Below are 14886 nucleotides of genomic sequence, written 5' to 3' on the forward strand. Positions count from 1 at the left end.
AACTGCTTCTGAATTTTAGAAATAACATCCACTCCCACCACACATCGACGTCACATCGATTGTGACTCACAATGCCCCTAGAAAACAGAGTAGAACTTCCCCATAGGCTTTCTAAGGCTGTCAATCTTTACAGAAGAAAAGCCCAAATCAAACTCACTGCCAGCAGAACCACTCTACAACACTGCCTATAGACCCACTCTATAGGGTATCTAAGGCTGTAATCTTTACAGAAGCCAACTGTCTCATCTTTCTTCTGCAGAGTGGCTGGCGGATTCAAAACACCAGCCTTTCAGTTATCAGCTGAGTGCTTAACCACTGTGCCACCAGTGCTCCTTAGAAATAACAGAATTGCATCAAAAAGACAAAAAAGAAATCATGTTAGCAAAGCATCATACCACTTTACAGTATCGCAGCACTGTAAACATTATTTGAAAAAAGTAATTGTTTACACCAAATAAAGTTTACTTTGTAAATGTATATCTTTCATAACAATAAAAGTTTTTACTTAAGAAAGTTAACCATAGAACTCATATATAGACATTGACTGCTTAAAGTAATATAGAGAATTCTGAATAGCACATAACAATATAACATATGTATAATTGGCAAATTGAACAAGAAGAACTTAAGGGATGTGATCAAAAGCCAGTTTTGTTTTACTTTCCCTCTCCTCTTTAAAATTTATCAGGTGGAGCAAGGTTTTCCCTTGTCTTTAAGTGAACAAAGCTCAAGCAGGCCCCTGATATTTCTACCCATAGTCAGGGAATAAAAGTCTTTTTAATTCAATTTAAGTTGCAGGTATTGTCTAAATTAGGTAGTTAGGTCTCCCCTCCTGCGGCTGGAACCAGGTGAAGGGGAGAACTTTGGAAGGTGATATGATCAGTTTTGTTCTTTCTGCTTCCACTGCTCACTAGTTGCTGTTACCATTCTCTCCAAGGTTGGAGGGAAGTAAGGGAGGATGAGAAGGGGAGGCAGACAATTCTGACTTCATTGGTACTTCTGTAAGACAGCTTCAGGGTTTCTAGCCTCTCAGATATTTAAAGCAGACATTGTCTCTTGGATACTTCCATGGAATCTTTAGAGGGGTCCCTCTCAGTCATTCAGACTGTAACTACACTACTGGGGAAGACCCATTCTGCTCCTCTGACTGCCACATTCCTCAGCCCCAGATTTCATGGTAACCCACTCCATATAGTCTCTACATGTTGAAGTCTTGTCGACCTTATGGGTGGTCCCCTTGCTCTGTAGTCAGATGGCTCCAACAGCTCCCTTTGTCCTTTGTGGTCCACATCTGTGTCCATGAGAAACATATTCTGAGTTTGGGCTGATCTCAATCAACATAACAGCTAATTAAATAACTTTTGGGGAGACAAAAAGATGTTCCTCAAAACTGAATGGCTGGTCATTATTATTTATACTATCTATCACATATACTTTATTGACATTATTATATGAACAAATTTTCCAAAATATATTCTTGGAAGCCAGAATTTCAGTATATATGATTGTTTGTTTGTTTAACCTATTAACTTGCATCGGTTCAGTTTCACTAATGACTGGATTTCCCCTCATACAGGAGGTAGGGCCTATGATAGTCCACTTGGTGCTTTTGTGTAAATCAGAAAAAAGCACTTTCTTCCTCAAGTCACTGTGATGCAGAAACAACAAGGTTCTTACCAAAATCACCACAACAGGTTTAAGCAAAAACGTAAATGAATTATTGAGTATCAGTACCCAAGGAGACAGACAGAATCACTTCTCTAAAAAATCTGCCTTCAGAGCAAAGGGCTAAATATGATTATATAAGGAAATGGGGAGGTAGTTGAGGACCTCCTGGATCTCCAGGAATGTCTTTGTTCCTCTTTTCCATGGTTATTCCAGACTTGGCGTCCCTCTTCACGGGGTCATCTTGCCTCATAAACTGCAGTTATTGGCCGGAACCAGCCATGGGATAAGGTCATACTCAAAAGAATATATAAGCAAAAAAACAATCTAAAGAAATCAGCAACCAGGAAGAGGTCAGCTATTCTATTTAAAAGGAAGGAGAAAGAAGGAAAAATAGCAAGTTAGTCGTTATAATTAATATCTGCTTTAATTATGGCTGCTAGTGTGTAAAAGTTCTGCAATTTTCAGCAAGGGGCCTCTTTGGCCTTCACAGCTGTACTCCCATCTGCAGAAAATTACCATAACATTGATTTTTTATTAGAACAAAATACTGCCATCTTCTGGAAAATGATTTATTATTTTTATTATAAGTACCAAATCAACAATGTCTATGAATGTGAATAACACCCCTTAGATGGGCCTCCATTACATAATACACAACCTATACAACTGTGTATGGCAGAACCTCAGACAAAGGTAATATGATCTAGGGAAATTCAAGTTCTTGAATATAGCCATGTCCAGATAGATGGCAGCTCCTTTTCCGAAAAGTAGGATTTCATGACCATTGTAATTACTCTGGTTTCTTTCCACATAATTTCCAAATTCAAGTAGGGAAGACATCACCCACAGTTTTTTTGTTTTGTTTTGTTTGTTTTTGTCTTTGCTTAAGATTCTGGGAGTGGTGGGAGGATGAGCAAGAGAACAGATGGTGGAGAGCCTGACCTTGAGAAATCTGCTAAGATCAGAAGTTGAAAAAGTAAATCAACAAGCATGTAGTCTTGCTTAATTTAAGATCTTGGCCCTGAGTAACCCTGACTTTCTTCACCAGGGTCTTAGTGAAACGACTTAGATGTCTCTTTCAAAACTGTCACTGGATATAATAATTCTGCAATGGAAAAGAAAGATTCTCTTTCCCTTTTGACACTGTTTCACAATTTTATATACAAGTCTTGGATTTAAAAATACAGAACAGTGATTCTTGAAGTAAATGAATCACCTCAAAAAAGATAAAAACATACCATCTTCTCCAAACACTCCCATTTCTCCTAGCATTAAACAGAGTTGTCTCATCAGAAGTTATGAGAAGACTAACAGTGTTTCAATTAAATAACATCTAGAACTTAATATGGAGAATTTTGAGAGAACATGTAAACATAATATTAATTTATTTTCCAACATTATATACTATAGCATTATATATAAAAATAAAACCAAGCTCACTGCCGTTGAGTTGATTCCGATTCACAGCAACCCCCACTGGATTTCTGAGGTAGTAAATCTTTACAGAAGTAGATTACCCCATCTTCCTTCCATGGAGTGGCTGTTGGATTTGAACCACCAACCTGAAGGAATTGGCAAAGAAGAAGGCTCCTGGAATCGATAAATACCCATTGAGATGGTTCAGCAAATGGATAACCCACTGGAGGCACTCACTCAGTTATACCAAGAGATTTGGAGGACAGCTACCTGGCCAATTGACTAGAAGAGGCCCATATCTGTACCCATTCCAAAGAAAGGTGATCCCACAGAATGTGGAAATTATTGAACAGTATAATTAATATCACATGCAAGTAAAATCTTACTGAAGATTATTCAAAACTGGTTGCAGCAGTATATTGACAGAGAGCTTCCAGAAACGCAAGCTGATTCAGAAGCGGATGTGAAACCAGGGATATCATTGCTGATGTCAGATAGATCTTAGCTGAAAGCAAAGAATACCAGAAAGATGTTTACTTATATTGTATTGACTATGCAAAAGTATTTGATTGTGTGGATCATAACAAATTGTGGATAACATTAAGAAGAATAGGAATTCCAGAACACTTGATTGTACTCATGAGAAACCTGTACATAGATTAGGAGGCTGTCATTAGAACAGAACAAGGGGATACTGCATGGTTCAAAATCAAGAAGAGAGTGCATTGTATCCTTTCACCATACTTATTCAACTCATATGCTGAGCAAATAATCAGAGAAGCTGGATTATATGAAGAAGAATATGGTATCAAGATTGTAGGAAGACTCATTAACAACCTGTGATATGTAGATGACACAACTTTGCTTCCTGAAAGTGAGGATGACTTGAAGCATTTACTGATGAGTATTAAAGACTAGTCTGCAGTATGGATTACAACCTCAATTTAAGAAAACAAAAGTCCTTACAATTGGTCCAATAAACAGCTTCATGGTAGATAGAGAAAAGATTGAAGTTCTCAAGGACTTCTTATCACTTGGTTCTACAGTCAACACCAATGCAAGCAGCAGTCAAGACATCAGACGACATATTGCATTGGGCAAATCTTCTGCAAAGGACCTCTTTCAAGTGATAAAGAGCAGAGATGTCTCCTTGAAGACTAACGTGTACCCAACCCAAGCCATGGTATTTTTAATCACCTTTTACACATGTGAGAACTTGGCAATGAATAAGGAAGACTGAAGAAGAGTTGATGATTTTGAGTTATGGTGTTGGAGAAGAATGCTAAGAGTGCCATGGTCTGCTAATAGGACTAACAAATCTGTCCTGGAGGAAGTGCAGCCAGAGTGCTCCTTGGAAGCAAGAATGGCCAGACTTTGTCTCATCTACTTTGGTCATATTGTCAGAAGGAACCATTCTCTAGAGAAGGATATCATGCTTGGTAAAGTGGAGGGTCAACTAAGAAGAGGAAGGCCCTCAACAAAATGGAGAGACAGAGTGGATGCAACGATGGGCTCAGGTATAGCAAGGATCATGAGTCTGGCACAGGACCAGGCATTGTTTCGTTCTGCTGTGCATGGGGTCGCTATGAGCTGAGAAAGGCATGACGACACCTAACAACAACAACAACAAGTGAACATGTGAGAATTATAACATCAGCAAAGTAAGTGCTGCAATGTTGTATGTAGTACTTATTACTATCGATAAGATGTACTGGAAACCAAGACAGTTTGTCATTAACTAGAATACATTGTAAGTCAGGGACTACCTACAGTCAAAAGCCACATGGAGCTATTGAGCACTTGGGATGTGGCTAGTATGACTAAGAAAATGAATTTTTAATTTAATTTAATTTGAATTGGTTTAAGTTTAATTTTAAATAGCCACAATTGGCTAACCGGAACAAAACCCATTGCTGTCAAGTTAATTCCAACTCATAGCAACCCCTTGTATTACAGAGTAGAATTGAGCTTCATAGGATTTTTTTGGTTGTATCCTTATTGAGGAGCTCTGGTGGTTCTGTGGTTAAAGCATTGGGCTCCTAACCATAAGGCCAGCAGTTTGAACCTACCAGGTGCTCTGGGGGAGAAAGATGAGGCAGTCTGCTTCTGTGAGATTTACAGCCTTGAATACTATATGAGGCAGTTCTGCACTGTCCTAGATGGTTGTCATGAGTCCAAATCAAATGGCAGTGAGTCTTTTACTCTTAATGGAACCAGGTCATCAAACCTTTCTTCTACAGGATCACTGGATGGTTTCAAACCAATGACCTTTAGGTTAGTCGTTGTTATTTGCCATCAGGTCAGCTCTAACTCATGGATGCCCTGTATTGTGCAGAGTAGAACTGTATTCCATAGAGTTTTCAAGGTCGTGGCCTTTTGGAAGCAGAAAACAAACTGACTGCTCCACCTAAGGACCTTTTCCATTATTTTTGAGTTGTTTCTGAAAACAGAACCAATAAGTACAATCATGATAAATGGAGAAAAGATTGAAGTTGTCAGGGATTTTATTTTATTTGGATCTACAATCAATGCCAATGTAAGCAGCAGTGAAGAAATCAAATACCCAACAATAATAGCAAATTTCAACAAGACAGAAAATAACAAATGCTGGTGAGGGTGTAGAGAGATTATCGTACATTGCTGGTGGGGCTGTAAAATGCTGCAACCACTGTGGAAAGCAGTATGGTGATTCCTTAAAAAGTTGGAAATAGAAATACCATTTGATCCAGCAATCTCACTGCTAGGTATATATCCTAAAGAAGTGAGAGTTGGGGCTTGAATAGATATATGCACACCCATGTTCATCACACACATAGACTCAGAGGCTATTGTTCAAACAGAACATGATTTAAAATCAGGAAGGCTGTGTGTCAGGGTTGTATCTTCTCGCCTTATTTATTCAATCTATATAAGCAAATAATCCAAGAAGGTGGACAATATGAATAACACAGCATCAGGATTAGAGGAAGACTCATTAACAGCCTGCTACATGCAAATTACACAATCTTGGCTTGTTGAACGTGAAGATGACTTGAAGCCCTTACTGATGAAGATCAAAGAGTATAGTCTTCAGTATGGAATACACCTCAACATAAAGAAAATAAAAATTCTCACAACTGGACCAATAAGCAACATCACAATAAATTGAGAAAAGATTTAAGTTGTCAGGGTTTTCATTTTACTTGGATCCACAATTAGCACCCATAGAAGCCGCAGTCAAGAAATCAGATGTTGTATCGCACTGGGAAAATGTGATGCAAAAGATTCTCTTTTAAGTGTTAAGCAACAAAGATGTTACTTTAAAGACTAAGGTATGCCTAGACAAGCCATGGTGCTTTTAATTGCCTTATATGCATGTGAGAGCTGGACTATGAATAAGGAAGACCGAATAAGAACTGATGCCTTTGAGTTGTGGTGTTGACAAAGAATATTGAAAATACCATGGACTACCAGAAAAACGAACAAATCAGTCCTGGAGGAAATGTCACCAGAATGCCCCTTAAAAGCGAGAATGGCCAAAGTTCATCTCACCTACTTTGGTCATGTTGTCAGAAGAGACCATTCCCTGAAGAAGAATATCTTGCTTGGTAAAGTAGAGGGTCAGTGGAAAAGGAGAAGACCTTCAAGAAGTTGGATTGACACAGTGGCTGCAACAATGGGCTCAAGCATAGCAAAGATTGTGAGGGTGGTGTAGGACCAGACAGTGTTTCATTCTATTGTACATAGGGTTGTTATAAGTTGGAGCCAATTCAATGGACACTTAATAACAACAACAACAACAACAACATGTTCATCAGAACACTATTCATAATAGTAAAGAGATGGAAACAACCTAAGTGCCCCTCAATGGATGAACGGATAACCAAACATACGCACAATGAATACTATGCAACACTAAAGAACAAAGAAGAATCCATGAAACATCTCATAATGTGGATTAACTTGGAGGACATTATGCTGAATGAAATAAGTCAATCACAGAAAGACAAATATGAGTCACTGTTGTAAAGAGTCAAGGAAAGATTTATACTTGGAAGGAAAATTTCTTTGATGATTACCAGAGACAGCGGGAGTGGGCAGTTACTTGATAGGTAAGAGACACATATTGATTTGGGTGAAGGGAAAGGCAATATACCAAAAATGAGGGATCAGCACAATAACAGTAAGGAAAAGGAAGACACAGAAAGTGTGTAAAGGGACAGATAACAAAGGTAAATACTTTTACATGCAAAATACTCCATTATCCATATAACAAACATTAACCTACTGGTGGAAACATAAGTACATAGGCTAACTGATCAGGTATGGGTAAGTGAAGGGGAATATACCCAACACCGTATATAAATTTGGCAGATGATATTTCTATATATGAATTTGTATGTGTTATTTGACTCATAGTGACCCCTCCTTGGGTTTCTGAGGCAGTATCTCTATGGAAGTAAATTGCCCAACCTTCCTTTCAGTTTTTTATTTGTTTTTTGGAATAAAGTTGCTCATATATATAATAGAGCTAATGGGGGAAAGTTATGATAACTTCTTAGCTACAACCAAACACCTTGAGGGAGTAAGTTGCTTGGCCCATGGGCACAGGACCATGGTTGCAAGGGATATCAAACTCAACTTGCAAAATACACTAACAAAAACATTGTTCTATATCCTAATTTGGTGCATAGCAACTGGGGTATTAAAGCCTGCAGATGGCTAAGATGCAACAGTTGGTCTCTCCTCGCCAAGAGCAAAGAAGATTGAAAAAATCAAAAACGTGGAAACAATTAGTCCAAGGGACCTCAGCCTACATGACCCTGAGGCCGGAAGAACTAGATGGTGCCTGGCTTCTGCTGACAACCACTCAGAAAGGGATCAAAATAGGAGAACCCGGATAGAGTGGAAGAAAACCACAAAAAAAATCAAAATCATAAGAAGACTAGGTTTAGTCATCTCATAGAGACTGGTAAAACCCCTGAGACTATGGCCCCTAGTCACCTTTTGGACCTGGAATTGAACTGATTCCCGTGGCTTCCAGACAAACAATAGACAGGCCTACAAGGTGAACAATTACACCAGGCAGGTACATTCCTTAGAACAATCAACCAGCAGAAATCATTTGCACAGCATTTGCACAAGGAAATAGCTCAGAAGACAGGAAGGCATAGGAAAGAAGGACTTAGGAAAAAGGTAACTTCAGGGAGGAAGTGGGAAGAGAGCAGTTACATTATGGGGATTGCAATTAATGTTGTGAAACAAAATGTGTATGAACATGCACTGTTGAATAGGAAATGAATTTGCTCTATAAACTGTCACCCAAATCACAATAATAATAATCATAATAAATTTAAAGAAAAAAAAAAGGTCCAGTGAAAGTTGCTGAGGCTGAATCTGACCTCTATTATTTACTTCATGACTGTGGGAAAGTCAAAAGAAAAGAGGAAGAAATCAAATTATGTATTGCATTGGCAAGTCTGCTGCAAAAGACCACTTGCAAGTGTTAAAGAGCAAAGATATCACTTTGAAAACCAAGGTACACATGACATACCAAGTCTTGGTATTTTCAATTTTCTTAAACACGTGTGAAAGCTGGACAATGGGTAACGAAGACTGCAGAAGAACTGATGCATTTTTATTATGGTGTTGTCTAAGAATATTGAATATATCATGGACTGCCAGAAGAATGAACACATCTGTCTTGAAAGAAGTACAGCTACTCCTTAGAAGCAAGAATGGCCAGACTTCATCTCTCACACTTTGGATATGTTACTGGGAGAGACCAATTCCTGGAAAAAGATAGCATGCTTGGTAAAGTGGAGGGACATCAAAAAAGGGGAACACCTTCAACAAGATGGATTGACACAGTGGCTGTAATGATGGGCTCAAGTATAGCAAGGATTGTGAGGATGGTGCAGAACCAGTCAGTGTTTTGTTCCATTGTGCAATAGGTCACTATGAGATGGAGCCACCTTGACCACACCTAACAACAGCAACAACATGGTGGACCCCTCTGTCATAGAGTACAACTGCTCCATAGGGTTTTCTTGGCTGTAATCTTTATGGAAACAAATTCCCAACCCTTCTTTCTGTGGCGTCAATGGCTGGGTTCAAACTGCCAACATTTACATTAGTATTACTACTACTACACACTGCCATTAAATTGATTCCAACCCACAGCAACCCTATAGGATGCAGTAGAACTGCTCCACAGGGTTTCTGAGGCTATAAATCATTACAGAAGCAGAGAACCTCATCTTTCCTCCATGGAGGATTTCTTGGGTTTGAACCTCTGGTCTTTTGGTTAGTAGTCAAACGCTTTAACCACTATGCCACCACAGCTCCTTTCTAGGTTAACTGTGGAGCACAAATCATTTGTGGCACCCAGGGACTTTTGGGTACTATATCAGACAGAACAGTTTGTACATGCTTTTCCATTTATGAATGCCTCTTTCTGGTTCATCCATTTGTGAAACCCCTACAAATGAATGATGACTGGATGGATGGATGGACACTGTATATTAGTGATGTAGATCAACAAAATAATGCTGAATACGTAATATACTTTATTTTCCTGTTCAGTGCCATCAAACATCTTTGTACAGTATTGTAAAAAAGTTTTTGTTTATTTGAACATACTTGTTTGTTGGTGATTTTGGATGCTGAACAAGTGAGAGTTTACTTTGGGTTTACTTCAGAAGTTACTGGTTTCCTTTCAAACCGCACACCAGCCTTCACTGATCCTGCTTTAGAGATGAAAAGTTAAATTCACATTTGTAACCATGAAAAGGTTTAATTACTGATTCAAGCAAGTAGGAAAAAAAAATGGACATTTTGTACTAGTGTATAACGGTTTTTTTTTTTTTTTAAATAAGCAAACACTTCTGAAAGCAGAAAAGTGAAAAAGATGGAAATTTATTTTTTTACATGTGCTACACAAACTGCTCTTTTAAAAATAAGTCTTAGAACAACATGAAAGCCTCAGCTTTAACAACAGAGCCGTGTGTGGGACTCAGGAAGGGCCAGCATGAGCTGCTTTCTGAAAAGCCCCTTCCACTGGGTCCACCCTCGGCTCCAAGCTCAAGCGTGATTTCATGGAGCAGCAATTAGAGTATACCACAAGCCACGTTTTACTATTTTGCATCCATAAAAGTTATTTGAACATTTATTAGCATGTTTTTCCACTTTCATTTTCTCCCTCCACCCCACTGCCCTCTGTTATAATCAGTAATCTTGTTTGACACTGAGTACACATTTATTACCTTAAAACTAGGGAATCCACTGATTATTAACAGTGAAAGACTTGAACAAAGAAGACTCTTCCTTTGAACCTAACTAAAATATAAATTAATGCAAAAAATTCACCTTAGTTAAATTTCTCTCACTTCAAACTTCAATGAAATTGTTGTTGTTGTTGTTGTTAGGTGGCACCGAGTCTGTTTTGCATCATAGTGACCTCATGTGGCACCATTCTCACAATCGTTGCTCAATCATTGCTATGCTTGAACCCATTGTTGCACCCACTGTGTCAATCCATCTTATTGAGGATCTTCCTCTTTTTTGCTTACCATCATTTTACCAAGCATGATGGCCTCTTCCTGCGACTGGTCTCTCTTGATACCATGTCTAAAGTACGAGAGCTGAAGTCTCACCATCCTCACTTCTAATCAGCAATGTTAAATGTTAAAATCAGTTATGTTCCATGGGTGTTGATTGTGGATCCAAGTAACATGAAATCCTTGACAACTTCAAGCTTTCCCCCATTTATCATATTGCTTATTGATCCAGTTGTGAAGATTTTTTATTTCTTTATATTGAAGTGTAAACCATACTGATGGCTATGGTCTTTTATCTTCATCAGTTAATGCTTCAAATCTTTCTCACTTTCAGGAAGCAAGGTTCTGTCATCTGCATGTCACAGGTTCTTGATGAGACTTCCTCCAATCCTGATGCAGCATTCTTCTTCATATAGTCCAGCTTCTCTGATTATTTGCTCAGTACACTGATTGAATAAGTATGGTGAAAGGATATAACCCTGATGTGCACATTGGCTGATTTTAAACCACACAGTATCCCCTTCCTCTTTTTGAACCACTGCCTCCTAGTCTACGTACAGTTTCCTCATGAGCACAATTAAGTGTTCTGGAATTCCCATTCTTGTAACATTATCCATATTTGGATGATCCAAGCAGCCAAATGCCTTTGCATAGACGATGAAATGTAGGTAAACATCTTTCTGGTATTCCTTACTTTCAGCCAAGATCTATCTGACATCAGCAATGATTTCTCTTGTTCTACATCCTTTTCTGAATCCAGCTTGCATTTCTGGCAGTTCTTTATGCACTGTTGCAAAGGTTTCAATATAATTTTACTTGCATGTGGTATTAATAATATTGTTTGACTGTGGTCAATGACATGAGACAAAGTATATGTGAACTGCTGTATGGAAAGTGAATTTGCTCTGTAAATCTTCACCCAAATAAAAATAAAATAATAAAATAAAATATTGTTTGATAATTTCCATATTCTGTTGGGTTGCCATCCTTTGGAATGGGCACAAATATGGATCTCTTCCAGTCACCTGGCCAGGTAGCTCTCTTCCAAATGTCTTGGCATAGATCAATGGCCTGAGGGGCTCAACTTCTGGTAGTGTATCCAACAATGCTTCACTGCTACTCATAAGGTTTTCAGTGGCTAATGTTTTCCAAAGTGGACCACCTCTTTCTTCTTCATACTCTGTCATAGTCTGGAAGCTCTGCTCTGCTAAAACCTGTCCACCAGGGTGATCCTGCTGGTCTTTGTAATATTGGTGGCATATGAAAAATTAGGGATAACATTGAGAAGAATGGAAATTCCTGAACACTTGATTGTACTCATGAGGAACCTGTACCTTGACCAGGAGGCTGTCATTCAAGTGGAACAAGGGGACACTGCATGGTTTAAAATCAGGAAGGGAGTGCATCAGGGTTGTATCCTTTCCCTATACTTATTCAATCTATATGCTGAACAAATAATCCAAGAAGCTGGACTATATGAAGAAAAATGTGGCATCAGGATTGGAGGAAGAATCATTAACAACCTGAGATATGCTGATGATACCACTTTGCTTGCTGAAAGTGAGGATGACTTGAGGCACTTACTGATGAAGGTTGAAGAACACAGTCTCCAGTATGGATTACGTCTCAATATAAAGAAGACAAAAATCCTCACAACTGGACCAATAAACAGCATCACGAGAAATGGAGAAAAGATTGAAGTTGTCAAAGAATTCACATTGCTTGGTTCTACAATCGAGGCCAATGGAAGCAGCAGTCAGGACACTAGACAACGTGTAGCACTAGGTAGGTCAGCTGCGAAGAAACTCTTTCAAGTGCTGAGGAGCAAGGATGTCTCCTTGAGGACTAAGGTGCGCCTGACACAGGCCATGATATTTCCAGTCACCTTGTATGCATGTGAGAGCTGGACAATGAATAAAGAAGACCAAAGAAGAGTTGATGCTTTTGAGTTGTGGTGCTGGCGAAGAATGCTGAAGGTACCATGGACTGCCAAAAGAACTAACAGATCTATCCTGGAAGAAGTGAAGCCAGGATCCTCCTTGGAAGTGAGGATGGCCAGACTTCATCTCACCTACTTTGGTCATGTTGTCAGAGGGGACCATTCCCTGGAGAAGGATGTCATGTTTGGTAAGGTGGACGGTCAATGAAAGAGGGGAATGCCTTCGACGAGATGGATTGACACAGTGACTGCCACAATGGGCTCAAGTATAGCAAAGATCATGGAGCTGGTGCGGGATTGGGCAGTGTTTTGTTCTGCTGTGCATGGGCTCGCTATGAGTTGGAAGTGACTTGATGGCACCTAACAACAACAAGCTTCCAGAATCACAGCAACACCCAAGCCATCACAGTAAGACAAACTGATGGATGAGTAGTGGTCAGTCAAAATAGCGGTCAATGAAGTCCTTGAGTAGAGTAGTCCTTTAGGCAAATTTTAAAAAGTCAGGTGAGATCAAAGACTAAGTGTAAGCCCATTTTTTACTGGAATCAAGACACAGTCTTAGAAATAGAAGCAACTTACCCAAAGTCACACAATAACTCAGTGGTAACGATGGAGGTAGAACCCAGAGTCTTTGACTCCTAGGAAGGTAAGTTTTCCTCTGTCACTTTTTCCCACCAAAGAACTCCAGTGGCAGAGGAGAATGAACATACTTTCCTTCTGGGTCAAGGAAGAGGCCACCTCCAAAGTCAAACTTTTATTGAAGTTTAGAGTGTTTTCTTAACCATGGATCATAATTTTCTACTCTATAATATAACCATATTTATGCTAACATAAAGTCATATTTGAAATTGTGTATCAATTGAAATTATGTAAATCTTTCTCCCAAAACACATTTGAGGGTAACTGATGTTTCAGGAAAATTCAGCCTTTTCTTGTATACCCCTGGGACAAGGCCACAAATCCCAAAGCATATTTGAGAAGTCCAGCAGTCCCTCCAGCTTCTCAAAAATCAAGCAATAGGCTGAAAAAAATAAATAAAATTAAAGAATTATCTCTATCTACCATTTCTTAATAGTGCTTTTACAAATTAAGTTTAGAATAATAATTTAGTTATAGGATAATGTCATGGTCTTTATATAGGGTCATCATCAGCCTATGTTTTCTTAACCTGGTGATAGGAGGGCTAGGGTACACATCCATACTAAAGGAAGAAAGTCCCTTGATATGTAAACCTTCTGATAAGAAAGATTAAGTTGGAGGGGAAAAGTTGAACTATTTAAATGTAACTTGGACTCAAAATAAAATGCTTTAGTTATTAAATTAAATTGGTTATTATTAGTTATTCATATATTATTGTTAATGCTATAATTATTATTAATTCTATAATTATTTTATGTGGTTATGTGATAATTATTAATCATTATTATATGAAAATTACTAGTCCCAAATGTGATTATTATTTCATTCAATGTAAGTGAATTTGAATTATTAACTGTAGTATGGATTCAGTATGTTGTTGTTATTACGTGCCATCAAGTCAGCTCCAACTCATAGTGACCCTGTTTACAACAGAATGGAACACTGCCTGGTCCCACACCATCCTCATAATCATTGCTATACTTGAGCCACCATTGCAGTCACTATGTCAATCCATCTTGTTGAGAGTCTTCCTTATTTCACTACTTTTCTACTTTACCAAGCATGACATCCTTCTCCAGGCACTGGTCCTGTCGGACAACATGACCAAAGTAGGTGAGATGAAGTCTGGCCATTCTTGCTTCTAAGGAGCATTCCAGCTGCACTTCTTCCAGGACCACTTTTTTCATTCTCCTGGCAGTATTCAGTATTTTTCACCAACACCTCAACTCAAAGCCATCAACTCTTCTTTGGTCTTCCTTACTTATTGTCTAGCTTTCCCTTGCATATGAGGCAATTGAAAATACTGTGGTTTGGGCCAGGCACACCTCAGTCTCCAAAGTGACATCTTTGCTCCTTAACACTCTAAAGTGGTCTTTTGCAGCACATTTGTTCAGTATAATAGGATGTCTGATTTCTTCACTGCTACTTCCCTGGGTGTTGATTGTGGATTCATATAAAATGAAATCCCTGACAACTTAAATCTTTTCTCCATTTATCATAATGTGGGTTACTGGTCCAGTTATGAGGATTTTCATTTTCTTTATGTTGAGGTATAGACCATACTGGAGACTGCAGTCTTTGATCTTCATCAGTAAGTGCTTCAAGTCCTCTTCACTTTTAGCAAGAAGGTTGGGTTATCTGCATATCACAGGTTTTTGATGACTCTCCAATCTTTTTTTTTTTTTT

The sequence above is a fragment of the Orycteropus afer genome, unplaced genomic scaffold (genome assembly GCF_000298275.1).
Source record: "Orycteropus afer afer isolate SDZICR_OR568_19922 unplaced genomic scaffold, OryAfe1.0 scaffold00092, whole genome shotgun sequence".
In the NCBI taxonomy this organism is placed as follows: Eukaryota; Metazoa; Chordata; class Mammalia; order Tubulidentata; family Orycteropodidae; genus Orycteropus; species Orycteropus afer.